This window comes from Oreochromis niloticus, linkage group LG1, assembly GCF_001858045.2.
Source record: "Oreochromis niloticus isolate F11D_XX linkage group LG1, O_niloticus_UMD_NMBU, whole genome shotgun sequence".
NCBI classification, from domain to species: Eukaryota; Metazoa; Chordata; class Actinopteri; order Cichliformes; family Cichlidae; genus Oreochromis; species Oreochromis niloticus.
Window position 1 is genome coordinate 20,851,280 of NC_031965.2, and position 13,879 is coordinate 20,865,158.

Consider the following 13,879-nt stretch of genomic DNA (forward strand, 5'->3'; position numbering starts at 1 on the left):
GCCTCAGACTGTGAAACAGGTAAAAACAACAACATGATCTGGACAACATCAGATACGTCGACAGCCGAGAAAAGAGGCAACGGTAAAGGTCTTCCACTTGCACAGCAGAGGGAAAATTGACTGTAAATCTCAGAGACAAAAATCTCGCCTTCTGAGGACACATCCCTGCTCTGCCAGTAATATCAAAAAAATTACATATAAACAAAAAGGAAAAAGAAAACACAATTTACCATTCAGACACGAAACGTAATGAAAGCTCAGGGGACATTTGCCTATCAAAAATTTGCAGTGCATACCAGACGGCATACACCCATGTCAGAGTGGTGTGGAGTGCGAGAGGAACACATAAAGCTCAGGAAATTAAAGCTGTAAATAAAGGTCCGTCAGATAAAGGATCTCCTGACAGTTATGAGAGCAGAGCAGGCAGAGGGCTGGCTGCTGGCTCATCCAGGACGCGTGCGGACGGGCATGAAAAAACAAATCACAGTGATGAGCATGAAGGCCACCATTTGCATTTGGCGCTGCCAATTCACACCGACTTTCATCTCTTTTCTTCTGCATCTCCAGTCTTCATTTGTCCCCTTATATACATTTCTCCTTTTTCTCTGTTGTCATCTTTCCCTCTCCTTTCCTTTTTTTTTTCCTTGACAACTCTTGCATACCACACTGGACTCCCCCGTCAATGAAGGTGTCCAAAAAGGTATAGAAAGTGTTGACAAGCCAAGCAAAATGTAACTCAAATGTTCTGTCTTTCAATTTTACTACAGTCTTTTGTCCTGTGACGGCTGGGATAGGCGATCTCCTCGGCGATACTGAATGGATGGATAGATAGATTAACCCCATCCATACAGAGATTGTATTCAACAGGTAAAAGTTTTTTTATTTGAAGCTATGATTTTGTATCAGTGGGAATTTGTCAGGTTTTCTTAACTTTCTTATTTAGCTACATCCTAAAATGTTCTTTTTAAAAACTTACATTTTTCTTGTTCTCTACATATGTCTAGGATTAATGCACTTAGACTAAAACATTTAGAAATATATACTTCTTTCATTGCTTATTACAAGGAAAACACTACAGTAAGATGCAGTCTTCCATATTTGTACACCAGAAAACAAGAACAGAACAGAAAATCTTGCAGTTGTTGCCATGCAATGTGAATACAGGCGAATCAGCGTTTGTGTGTTTTCAAATATTTAAAAGCAAGGAAAAAATTTCCAACAACTAGGATTGAACTGACGCCGCCAACAATCAGTAGTGGAGGACAATTTTACTGATGGTGTTTGAGGGCAATTGGAGCTGTTTGGTTCAGCTTCACTTTCAAACAGTAGTAGGAAAAAAAGGAGAGAGCTTGGAGAAAAGTGAGTCGAATCAGAGGACTTTACGGTATGATACGAATATATATCACTGTAACTTGATTCCAGCTATTGGTTGTACTACTCAGAGGTGTGAGTTTCTAATGCAGCTGCATTTATGTGAGTAACGCAAGGCAAAACTTTACTTTGGTTTGGTGTGAGGGCATGAACTAACACAGCGTGGGTTTACCCTCATCTTTATTTATGTTTAAAAATACTGTCACTACGTACGTTCTCATGGATTACTGAAAGCTGTATTGTTCGCTAACAAACCCGCTTCCATGTGTTAATGATGTAATTACAATTAAACACCTCCTAGTTGAAAATGTCCACTATTTGGGCCAATTCAAAAGACTAAACAGACACACACAAAAAGTTTGGACCGCACTGCTCTCCACTGCAGCATCCTGGCTCACATTCCAAACTAATTTACCGGGTACAGCCCACATATTAATGTTGGGAGCTTGCCTTCCAATCTACGTGTGCCTTCGCTGAATCCAGGGCGCCTTGAGGGCAGAAAAAGCCTGGCTGATCTGTGTCAGTCACGACAATACTACAGCGACCATCGACGAAAGGTCTTGTGAGAATTTATTACAAGTGGTGCCTGGGGACTCAATGCCAGAGAGACAAAATAACCCACATTTGAATACATGCCACAAATTATACACAGTTTCAGTAAATGAAGTGACAGTGCCCCTTTGTTCCATGGATTTCCTTCAACTAGCGGAGAAGCCGAACACCACTGCCACTATGGTCGGCACTGAGAAAGGAAGTTGTTGAAGCCGAGATTTCCTGCTTTCATTGCGGTTAAGAGCAAAAAATGTTTATAGTGGTTTCAGAAACTGACTCATGAAATGATTAAGAGTACATATTGCTTTTTGTCTGTGTTTTACCATGAAGCAGAGCTCATTTGTCTTTTTCCTGCTTTCATATAAGAACTGCAGACAAAGTCCACATCCACATGTGTCTAAGAAACACATCAATAACGAGCGGTTATGACACCGTGAATTCTAAACGCCTTTTTCCAGAACTAATCATTGAGATTGCCATATGGTAAGCATTATAAGACTGCAATATTAAAGTGGTACGACTTCAAAGGGTGAGAGAAGCTCCATCATTCGGTGCTTTATTTAAAACTACAAAGCCTCAGACTTGCCTTGTTCTTTTTGAATGAACAGACATCTGCTACTACTCCGGCAAAATGTAAGTAAACTTAAACACAGCCTTCCATAAGTAAGGAACGGGGGGACTGTGTTGCACTAAGGTGGTTGACAGGGCCAAAGTGCGTTCGGTAGCTGGCAGTCATTTTATGGCTGCAGTACTGAAGCAGATTTACTTAGATGACGTCAGTGGCTTTGAGCCAGCTTTTCCTTTTTGGTGGCACTCTCCGCTGGCCTCAGTGGGCCCTGCTCAAACTGCTGAGCAGCAGCGCATACTCTAAAATTCCCTTTCTAGACCAGGGTTTACCTCAGGGCACACACAGTCTGGAAGCCTGCAGGAGTATCCTCTTTTTAAAGGGTGTTTTGACCATGGAAAACGCTGATGTTTTCATGCGATTCAACTCCTGCCACACATCACATCTAATTACACAATTAATATCTCCGTGTCTAGATTCAATTACAGATCAGAGATCTTTTTCAAGCCTAGAATTTTCATAACAAAAAAAAAAAAAAAAAAAAAAAATAATAATAATAATAATAATAATAATAATAATAATAATAACAGTGTGTATTAGCATTTCAATTAAAAATACGGGACACATAATGTGATCGCATTCCCATGAGCATTTGCACAGCCACAAATAGAAAACATGCCTCGTTGCACCGTTGTTTCTACATTTATCTCTTTTTCATCTGTACTTTATACAAATGGAAAAACAAACATACAAAAAAAACACAACAAAAAAAAAAAAACACAACACACCCAAGCATGAACGAGATCATGTAAAAGACAAAATTTATGTCTATGGATAATCTTTTTTTTTTTCCCTTTGGATTTGCAAAACCTGACCCTTTATCTCAACAACACACACACACAAACAAACAAACACACACACTAGTAAACAACAACTGCTGAAAGCCATAGTCCATTCTTTTGCAAAAAAAAACCCCGCAAAAAAATGCTGATCATTATTACACTGTGTCAATGCCACTGAGGTGCCAAATAACTATCACCATGAATTCAGGTTGGGACTACGTGACTACATGTGGGAGTGGCGAAACGGTGAACTGGTTCCAAACCGTCCGATCCTTCAGAATCCCGCAGCCTTCGAGCTTATCAATTCCAAAGCCTCTTCTTTATCAAAATAAGCCATTGCAAAATGCTGACATCAAACTCACGGCCATGGCGCTTTTTCCACATATGACTCACATGAAAGCTCTCTCTCTCTCTTTTTGTAAATCTTTTTCTAAACTGCATCGATACAATCTTCCACCTCTATCCGTGATCATTTGTAACTTAATGTATGATTATAGCTCTGTTTGCATTAGGACTCTAATAAAAGCTATTTATAAATCAGATGGCATCCGAGGAAGCTAAAAACATTGATGCTCTGTGGCACAGAGTACACAGGAACTTCTCTCCAGCAGTCAATTAGCAGTGACTGTATCGCTTAATGTGCTATTAATCCAAACAGTCAGGAAGCATTTGAGATTATTCTCAAACTGAACTGATTATTGTAGTATCAGTGAGTAAAGGCAGACTTGGTGCTTCTTCTTTAGTAAAGAGGGCCTTTCTGTTCGGCATCACTCTCATAACCTTGCAGGCTGGATCACCACAGGTAACTGCAGTTATAGCTGAAGTACAAGTGTCATGAGTAATTACGGTCATATTCTGTCACTATCAAGGCTTCATAGGAGACTGTGTATATGCATGACACCAGGCTCAGCTAGACCATTCATCAGCGACAGGGGAAATCTAATTTTTGAATTCATATATACGCCATAGTTTCTTGTAGACTGATGATGTGACAAGTGCTCAGCCAAAATTCAGCTCTCTGAAGGTCAACAGAAGAAAAGAAGAGTCTCACTTTGCTCCAGAAGTAACCCTGTCCACTGTGCTTGACAAAAGCACATTATTCTGTCCTCACTTCACAGCAAATAGACCACACTCTCTCCAGTCCTACCCTCTGACCTCAATAAGGCAGCGGAGAGGAACAAAGACAATATAGCCAAACAACACTACTCTCATTAGGATAATTATCTGCATCTGCTTAAACTTCACTTTAATATGAGCCACACAATCCTTACATGCTTCCTGGGCTAATTCCAAATGTTTAAAAGTACAGATTGATCCTGATGCACTGAAAAACCTGGCTGCGTGCTGCAGTCTAGCGATCAACAGGTACTGCTTTATCAGCACTGTGGTGGTTCAAAGCAAAAAGGGGAGTTTGAAACCTGCCAGTTTCAGATGTAAAGCTTCATTGGGTCAAACAAAGACAACATCCTATTCTTGCACAAATGTTATGCAGGCTTCCGTCCAACAGGTCCACTGGTTGCATAAGCTGAAAACAAAGCATCTTTTTCAATCCCAGATTTTTTTTCTTCTTCCAAGCAAGCAGATTTATACTGTGACATGTGTGTGTGTGTTACACCTCACTGCATTTAAACTGTTTCCAGGAAATTATAGCAACCCTTTCAGATGAATTCAATAAATAACGCAGTCTCTTTTTTCCATGCGTTTTCGGCCCTTTATTTGCAAAAAGTTGCACCGAGTTTGCCGTGAGAAAATGCTTGTTTTACATTGCGAAAAGCAGAGTGCATGTGCACTTGTTATAACCAGCTGCTTTCACATTAAATAGTGGAAAAGGTGGAAAGAGGTGGGAGGCTGTTAGTGCTTCAGCCAGAAACTTGTAGTAGTAGTAGTAGCAGTAGTGATGGAAAGTGGATTTTGTTCAACAAGCTATTTTTAAAGCTTTGGCAGGTTTTTTCACCCATTTTCTCAGTTGTGTCACTTCTCCTGCACAGCTTACAATAATACACATCAGCTACTTTGACAAAATTAGCTTTTTCAGGAGGCAATTGCTTTGTTATTTTCCTAAAGCTGGTTATAAAATACTACTGAAGCCAAGTGATGTCAAGATAAGCGAGACACAAAAAGGGCTGGAGATCTCACGAGAGAATAAATTAGAAATTTCTGCTAAATTATTACAGTAAAAACACCTTCACTGACTCGTGTCAGCACTATCAGAGTTGTGTCAACTGTGGTCTGACGACCCGTTTGTGCAAAGCAAAGCAAAGCAAAGCAAACCATCTGAAGCAGCAAATACTGAGTAGACAAAGTGGAAACAAATCAAAGTATTTTAGTGCAACTTGAACCTAAGATAATGAAAGCTTTGATCTAATTCTCATCGCTCTCTCTGTATAAGGGCCATGTTTCCATCCAGGGAAGTCCAGAAAAAGTTAAGTGGATGAAATCATTGTAAGGAGTAAAACTCCTCCAGCTGGCCTGCAGTTTTAGCTGAGCAGGCATTTCCCAAATTAGAGGAAGGGAAGGGACAACAATGAAGGAAACCCCATAAATGTACACAAACTCCAGCTGCTAATTCAAGATCCTTTTTAAAGACAATTTTCATTATTAAAAGCGACCTTTTAACGCTATTTTAAACCACAGAAAAGCGCTCAAGTGACCAAAAAACTACATATTATTACAGATTTTTTTCAGCTTGGTAGTTTTGGAGGCATAAGTTAGCCCTGGGGCTCTGCAGAGGAGCTTTAATGAAGCCCTCAAAATGAAACAATAAAAGGAGTTTGGATTAATCTTTCCCCTCCGGTTCAGCAATCGGTTTCCTCGGATAAAGTGACAACATGGAGAGCACCACACCAACAAACCTTTAAAAATAAAAAATAACATAAAAATAAAAAATACTTACACAAAACTTCGATGACGATTCGAAAAAGCACCGTCGAACGCGTTGAAGCAACAAGTCTCGCCACTGTGTTTTCTTCTTCGAGGTGGTCCGAAAATGCTCCGGTAAAATCTCCAACAACTCCCGGCTGAGCCAACTACGGAGAGGAAAACAGCAACGTTTTCAACCGTCATCTTGTCCAAAAACTGTTATTCGTGCAGTGTGTTTTTAGTTCATCCCGAATCCCACTGCGAGTTTCTGACAATCTGACACGGGGGCAAACGGCTTCCGAGGCTTTTATAGGGGCGTATGACCAGGCTTCTTTTCAAAAAATGTGAAAAATGTCAAAGATTTTCGCTGCTGTGTCAAAGCCATAGGCTACAACAGTGAGTGTTCAAAGTGAGCACCCTGTTGCAACAGCGGCCATCTATCTCCGCGAAGGAAACAAACGACCTAACGTTACTTCACGCTGTGGGATAAATATTAAACAACTAAATAAAGCCAACATTTTTAATACACTGTGCAGCATTTCCAAAAAAAGAGAAAGATATACGTAAACTAACCCACCCCCCCTCCTTCCCAAATGAACTGAAGTCTACAACCCACTTTGAATGCCTGTAACTACCATTGAAACTTACCTCGTAATTGATATCTCATATAAAAATGCCCCTTTCTTTTGGTAATGTAATGTTACTGGGTATTTTGAATACTATGTCAAGTTATTCTGATGTTTCTGGGCCAGCCAGGAAGGTGTAGGTGAATCGCTTCGCGCACTGACAGAGATGCGAAGAATGCTCGGAATGAGAAGAGGAATGAAATGAACGCAGGGAGCGAGTTTGCGCCGGGGCGGAGCGAGAGGTGGCGTCATCCCGAGCCCAGCAGCCAGCCTGGGCAGCAGGCAGCAGCAGCGGGGACAGGGAGGGCACTGAACATCCCAGCAGAGGGGAGCTGACGCCTTCAGGGACGCGAGGAAAATCCGATTTCACAGATTCGCAACCCACTGGTCACACAGTTTCAGACCTCGGGCATGTCATGCTTAAGCCTAAATGATATTCAACAGGTAATACTAAAAGGCAAAAATGGTTTGCAGCTGTATAGTCTTTACAGTGCTGTGCAAAAGTCTTGAGCCACCTGTCATTTCTTCCTTTCTCCCAAGGAGCCAGACTTTCTTGTAATTTTTAATGTGGTTTTGCGCAATAGCTCTTCTACTTCTTCTGGGGGTTTTGTGCAGTTTTTTTGTTTGTTTGTTTGTTTGTTTTTTGTTATTCTTTTATTTTTTTGCCTGTCCTGTTTGGATCTTTAGCCATCAGAATTATTATCTGAAGGCCAAGAAAGATGCGTAGTGGATTTACTTTACCAAGTGGATCATCATGGCCTTGCCATATTGGTCCATTTGATTGACCTCTATTATTATTATGTATTTATTTTATTTTATTTTATTTTATTTTATTTTATTTTATTTTATTTTCAGTTGTTACAGACGGGACAGACATGACTGGGGGATAGGACAGGGAGAAAGAAATAATGAAAGAAAGAGAGGGAGAGAAAGAAAAACAGAGGGGAGAAGAGATAGTGAGAAAGTGGAGAAGGAAAACAATCACCTGGATCACCTGTCGAGAGAAGAAAAAACAGAAGAGAAAACAAACAAAAAAGAGAGCAACATAATAAACACAACGCCATCACAATAAACTAGCTAACAGTAAATAACAGTAGATACAAAGTATTAAATGTTATTGTGCAGCACGCAAGATCGACAGCGCACAATGTGCTTTGAGGTAGCAGCCAAGAAAGGTGTAGTTTGTGTCTGTGAACACCTGTGTGTACACCTGTGTGCACACCTGTGTGGATCAGCGCGCTTGTATTCAAAAGGTTTCTCCATGAAATGATCTGCTAGGGAGTGTGGGGAGCCATAGCCCCGTCCCCCAGGGCATGAAGTAGGTATGGAGGAGATCCAGGCCCCAGGCATCCAGAGGCCCCAGTGTCTGAGAACCCAAGGAGGGCCATCAGAGGGGCAACCGTTCCACCCTCCTGGGAAGAGCTGAGGAGAGCCTCAGATGAGGGGTCACCCAGGAGCTACGGAGCAGAGGCCAGAGGGGGCTGCAGTGATGTGCCCGCGGGCTCTTTCTTTGGGATTTTCAGTTTCAGTCTAGTAGTTGTTCCTGGCCATTTTCAGAGAAATGTTTATTTGTTTGTTAAGCCACCTAATACTCCGCTGTAAATCATTCGAGCATGAAAGAGGCCACTAATTCAAGGGATATTCAGGGTTGTGTCTACACATAACAGACAACTTAGAAAATAGAAAAATAAATCCAGCAAAGACCTGACACAAGACCTGAGAGATACATCTTGCCCTTTAGTTTTCCAAAGCGTCATCAAGACAGTCTCAATCGAAGTGTGGCTGTCAAGAAGGCAATTTCTGAGGAAGAGAAATGAGGAGAAAAGGCTGAGGTATGCCAAATTACACAAGAACTGGCCTGAAAGTCAGGGGCCACAGGTCTCATGGAGTGATGAATCCACATTTGAAATGTTTGGTTCAAATCTGAGGAAGTCAGAAGAGAGGTATAAAAGTGAGTGGCTACAGCCATCTGTAACACACAGCGGAGGAGAATGTCCTTCAAGGAGATTGGAGAACTATGACTGAAGACTACTTAAAGAAATTACAAGAGCGCTTGCCTAAGAGGGTTCAGTCAGTTTTGAAGATAAAGGTGGTCATACCAAATATTTACTTTCAAGTAAGCAGTACAAACTCTTTTTTTGACTTACATATTTCCATGTGTGTTTCCATACATATGTTAATACAAGGCAGTAAAAGGCTAGCAACACAAAAAGAAACGAGGGATTTCACTATCTAATCTGTTTCTGTGATATTATAACATATCATACACAGAACCAAAACAATAAAGTCAGCTTTATTGTTAATTCTGCCATATGTACAGGACATACACAGAAAAATATTGTTCACCCAGCCCATGGTGTGCAAACAAAGACAAGCATTAACAATAACTAAAAGATAGAAAAACATTAGCTATACAAGAATAATGTATATTGCTGCAGTCTGTATACATTACAGTGCCTTTCAGTGAAACAGTAGACAGTGAAAGGATTCAGTGGTTTAGTTATAATGCGGGGGACATTCAGCTGCCACTGACACAGACACTGCAAACAATTAGAAAGCTGTTCTGTGTGGACACATTTATCCTTTATTAAAGAAAATTTATCCTGATGGGGTGTCATCTCTTGTCCATCTAGGCCCCACAATGGGGTCACTGTCAGCTGTGGATCTAGAAAATTTTACATGTGGGGGGGGGCTGAGGCAAGAGGGCAACTGCCCCCCCTTGCCCACCTGTAGATCCACCCCTGGTCACTGTATAATTTAAGCTTGAAATTTATACAATCCCACACCTTAATTTGACTTTTCATGTAGATTTTTTATTAATTTATCAAGCACCTGTGTTGGAAACGTGATAGATGAAATCAACAAATTTATTTCAAATATAAACAGTCAGTGCAAAATGCCTAATAACACACGTGGAAATTACCACTGACACTTTCCGACATGCAATGATTGACAATTCAGCATCAACCAGGTGGTGTGTCTGTTCAACAGCAATATAGAAACGTGGGGCGGGAGGCATATATTATTACCCAGAATGAAAATCCTAGTGCTTTTGCATCATGGTGGAAAAATAAGTAAATGAATAAAAATGCAATATAAAGAAACATGTTTAATAAACAGCAATTTCATGTAATAAAATATAAAATTCTTATATGCACTTGCACGCAGTACTTTTATGTGGCTGTTTTAAACAGTCACACACCACTGCTGCGTCTGCCTTAGATTTCCACGATTCTCTCAAGCACCATTTCTGCAATATTAGAAAATAACTACAACAGAGCCACCGCTGTGTGACAAATAGTGGGCATTTACCTTTACCTAAATGCTTTTCTAACAAGGGACATTTATGGTTGCTACACAGACACCACTGTTTTATGTCGTTCCAGCTCACATACAGTATACAGTGATCCTTGATCCTTGATACAACACTTAGACGTTATTGCTTTAAACAGCATTTCTTTGTCACTATTGTGCTGCAGATAGTGTGTGGTTGATGCAGACTGGATCTAGAGAAACATTTATAGTATTAATGCACTTAAATGCCTGCCTCCAAATTAGCCATTGCTAATTCTTTGAAATGCATTATTTTGTGTATTTCCCCCTCCCTTAATAGCCTGTCTCTTGGATTATTGGACATTGTTACACCTTTATGTTATCTGTACTGTTTAAGAGAAGCTATTCAGAGGTTATTAACAACATTCACAGTATAATACAACCTAAAAACATTAGACTTATTTTCAGACAACAGCTGTTATCAATATACAAATCCAGTGTGTTTGCTACAAACCACCACTTAAGCTAAGATTTATGCATTTCCAGACATGCTGTATGCTCAAACTATAGGCACATTTTTTGAAGGTGGAGTCGGCCAGATTTACAAGCGACTGCAAACAGTTATAGATAGAAAACAGGGTGAGAGACACCAGCATGGACATGTCTGAACAAGTCATCCATTAGGAGCTAGTGTTTTGACACCAGTCCTTCAAAAGAAAGGGATCTATGAAGATGAATGACTGCTGCTCTGAGGACATCCATCAACACCTTTTAACATCTGTCTGTGCACGTTTAGCAGAGAGAGAGATACAGTGAGGTGAATGATTTGAAAGGGAGCTTTATACCCTGTCATTTTTCTATGCTTTTTTTTCTTTTTACAGCTGGCCTTTGTATTTCATAATCTGTTGCACTTCACGCATCACACTTGGAATAGCTTAGCTTTAGCTACATTCAAAGCAGTTGTTATTAAATCAGCCGCAACAAGAACCTCCGGAAATTATGAATCATCAAAAGGCAGGCGTGTCTGAGAAGTGGCTAGTGAAATTTAAAAAAACAGCAACACGTAACTCCAGGAGGTCATAAGATGCAGCTGGTATTGTTCAGAAGCAGCATTTTAAACATGACCCCAAAGGAATATATGAATTCCTGAGGTTTTCACCTCTGTATTTACAATACAGTTGTACAATTCTTTCATTGACACGTGATGTGAAGCACTAGTTCATTCACAAGTCCCACCAAATTATTTATGCACCACACCGCCAGTCAGAGGTTGTGTAACAGGGTGTGGCCTCGTGAGCGTGCCATACAGGTGGCAAATAAGACAAGGCAGATAAACGTGTCAACAGGTGATGAAAGAGTTCAGTAACATGTTCAATTTATGTTTCACTTAGAGATGGCTGTGCAAAGTCCTTGCCCGTGTAAATACACAAAACACATCTGTCAGCTTTAACTCTTTAAGAGCAAAACTGTTGTGTCCCATTTGTTATCTTTTTTAATCACGCCAAGATCCTTTGTAGAATTCTATATTCTACTGTATTTAGTAACTATTAGTCTAGCTTTTTAAATTTTAAATTCCAGCAAAGTGTTTTGATAATAAATACATCCAACAAAAGTAAGATTTATCCCCTCTTTCCTTTTTTGTGTCCCAATTCAGAGGTCATATTTAACTGCTGTATGGCCCAAATAACCTTTACTCTTTGGACTCTGTGGAGCTCCTCACAACAGGACCTTTGGATTTATACCGGACCCTCTTTACTTTTTTTTTTTTTGTTATAGCACATATTTCCAAACAGTCAGGTTAACAGGGGGCATTTTTATTCCCAAATAGAAACAGAAATGGGTTAACGGGACTCATGGGTGTCACGAACATGCTTGCATTCAGGACTGCATTAAGACTGTAAAAACAAACACTTTCTGTCTGTACAACATGCCTCTGTTTTCAGGCCTTTCTGTACTGATTTGATTGCCAGTGAAGAGCAGTGTTCCTTACTATAAATAACTAATGAGCATCATGGATTCAACACCAGATCATGAATTAGCCTGGTGCTTTCTTTAGAAGTGATGGCTTGCAGGATGTGTCTCTTTATGTTTTTCCATTTGTAGTGATTACACTGTTGATCATTTAAATAATTGATTAATCTTCAGTAATGTTAAGATGCTGCCTCCAAATGTGCAGAATATCTGCGTGTAGCATATGTGTCATTGTTAGCTTGTAGGCCGCAACAAAGAACAGAGTCACGCCACTAATTGAATAGGGATTACTAAGGGTTTATTATGATGATCATGATGTCAGTAAGTCCGTGTCAGTGGGGTAAAGCGGTGCATGGATGAGTTGGCAAATGATAGTTGTGCAAAAACCAAACCAAGATAATAACTAATGCTGTGCGGTTCTGTAAATTTTGGTACTGATCTTATACCAAGTAAAGACAGGTCCAGTATTGCCGATACCAATAGTGGAAAAATACATTTTTCGGCTTTTCATGTATTTCAAACTGGATTTTGTTGTGTTTTTGTAGACTTGGAATCTAAACAGGTTTGTCTCTAAAGGACATTGGGTCACCTTCTGATGTTTAAATGTGCTGAAGGCTGTACATAAAATAGATGTTACAGTCATCACAAAAACATTACGTTTTTCATAGTGCATATTCAAGGTATATATTTTTTTCATTTAACACAGTTCGGTGGGCTGCATCCTAAAGTTCAAGGCTACAAACAAAGTATCCTATGGCGCTAGTATTGATCATGCATTGGTATCGATACTATACTATACGATATTTGGATCAGTCTATCTCTAATAATAACCTCAAATGAAACAGACCAAATGGGGGTGCTGTGGCATTGAGGTGGTGCAGAAATGGTCACATTAAAAAGGCCTCGGAAGGTGTGGTTTAAATAGAAATGCAGAACACAAGTCTCCAAAAGTCTCTTGCATCACACAGGACACTCCTGAAATACAAAGCACACGCACACCAAACCCCACAAAAAGCCTGGGGCGGTAACAGTTATGCATTGCTTCAACTGAACACAAGAATTAGGTTTGTATTATGCTTTTGTATTATGCTTTATTATGAAATTTCAGGTGCATGACGTGGGCTGCAGTGATGCAAAATCTGTAATCTTTGTTTTTAATCTTCTTTCATGTTTTTATCAATGTAAATAAAAAGCATAACACAATCTAAAGTCTTGTTGTGTTTGTGTGCATACAAAAGTCTCTCTCCTATGCCTCCCCTCTCACTCTCAGCATTCACGCCACTTTAAGTTGAAATACTTCTGTCAGAGGACTCTTATTCGTAAGCCAATTTGGGAGTTTGGGGACACCGTAGATAATAACTTCTTAATCATTAAAAGCATGCTTCAGAGAACACCAATCAAGTGCTCTGACCCAGTGAAGCTGCAGTTTCTCTACTGCAGCCTTCATTCTTGTCTCCTGGCTTGATAAGGTTGGTCTGTGCTGTGGCATTGCTTTGATTTGAGCCTGCTCCCTCTAAGGGAGGCCATGGTGCAATAGAATGAGCCTGCTTTAGTTCATTTTACTCCACATCTGCCCTGCTGCTGCCAGTGACTGGCCTGGTCTGGTTCAGCTTGGCCTGCAACCTCTTCTAATCAGATAGCCGAGTAAGGCCAGGTGCTTTCCTGCCTCTCTGCTATGACTGCTCAGCCAGCCCCACTGATTCACTTTATCCAGAGATAAGAGAAGGACTAGAGAGGGCCACTTACTGGTTAAATGAAAAGGTGCGGGGGAGCTACGATCTCCACCAACAAAGTCTCTGAATATTATGCTGCATTTGTGT

The 13,879-nt window shown here is 40.3% G+C and overlaps 1 protein-coding gene across 8 annotated transcripts in view; it reads right to left on the bottom strand.

Moving 5' to 3' along the window:
• The window catches only part of tead1b (TEA domain family member 1b), a 51,561-nt gene extending 44,458 nt beyond the window's left edge, over positions 1 to 7,103 (bottom strand). For 3 of the 8 annotated variants that reach the window (XM_005467009.4, XM_025906233.1, XM_005467008.4), the window contains exons 1-2: positions 6,838 to 7,103; positions 6,224 to 6,356 (exon numbers count right to left, since the gene is read on the bottom strand). The gene's annotated coding sequence lies outside the window, so the exon portion shown is untranslated. The remainder of the gene's footprint in view (positions 1 to 6,223; positions 6,357 to 6,837) is intronic. The other 5 variants (XM_025906236.1, XM_005467010.4, XM_005467011.4 and 2 more) reach the window with 2 other exon arrangements.
• Between the last annotated feature and the right edge of the window lie 6,776 nt (positions 7,104 to 13,879).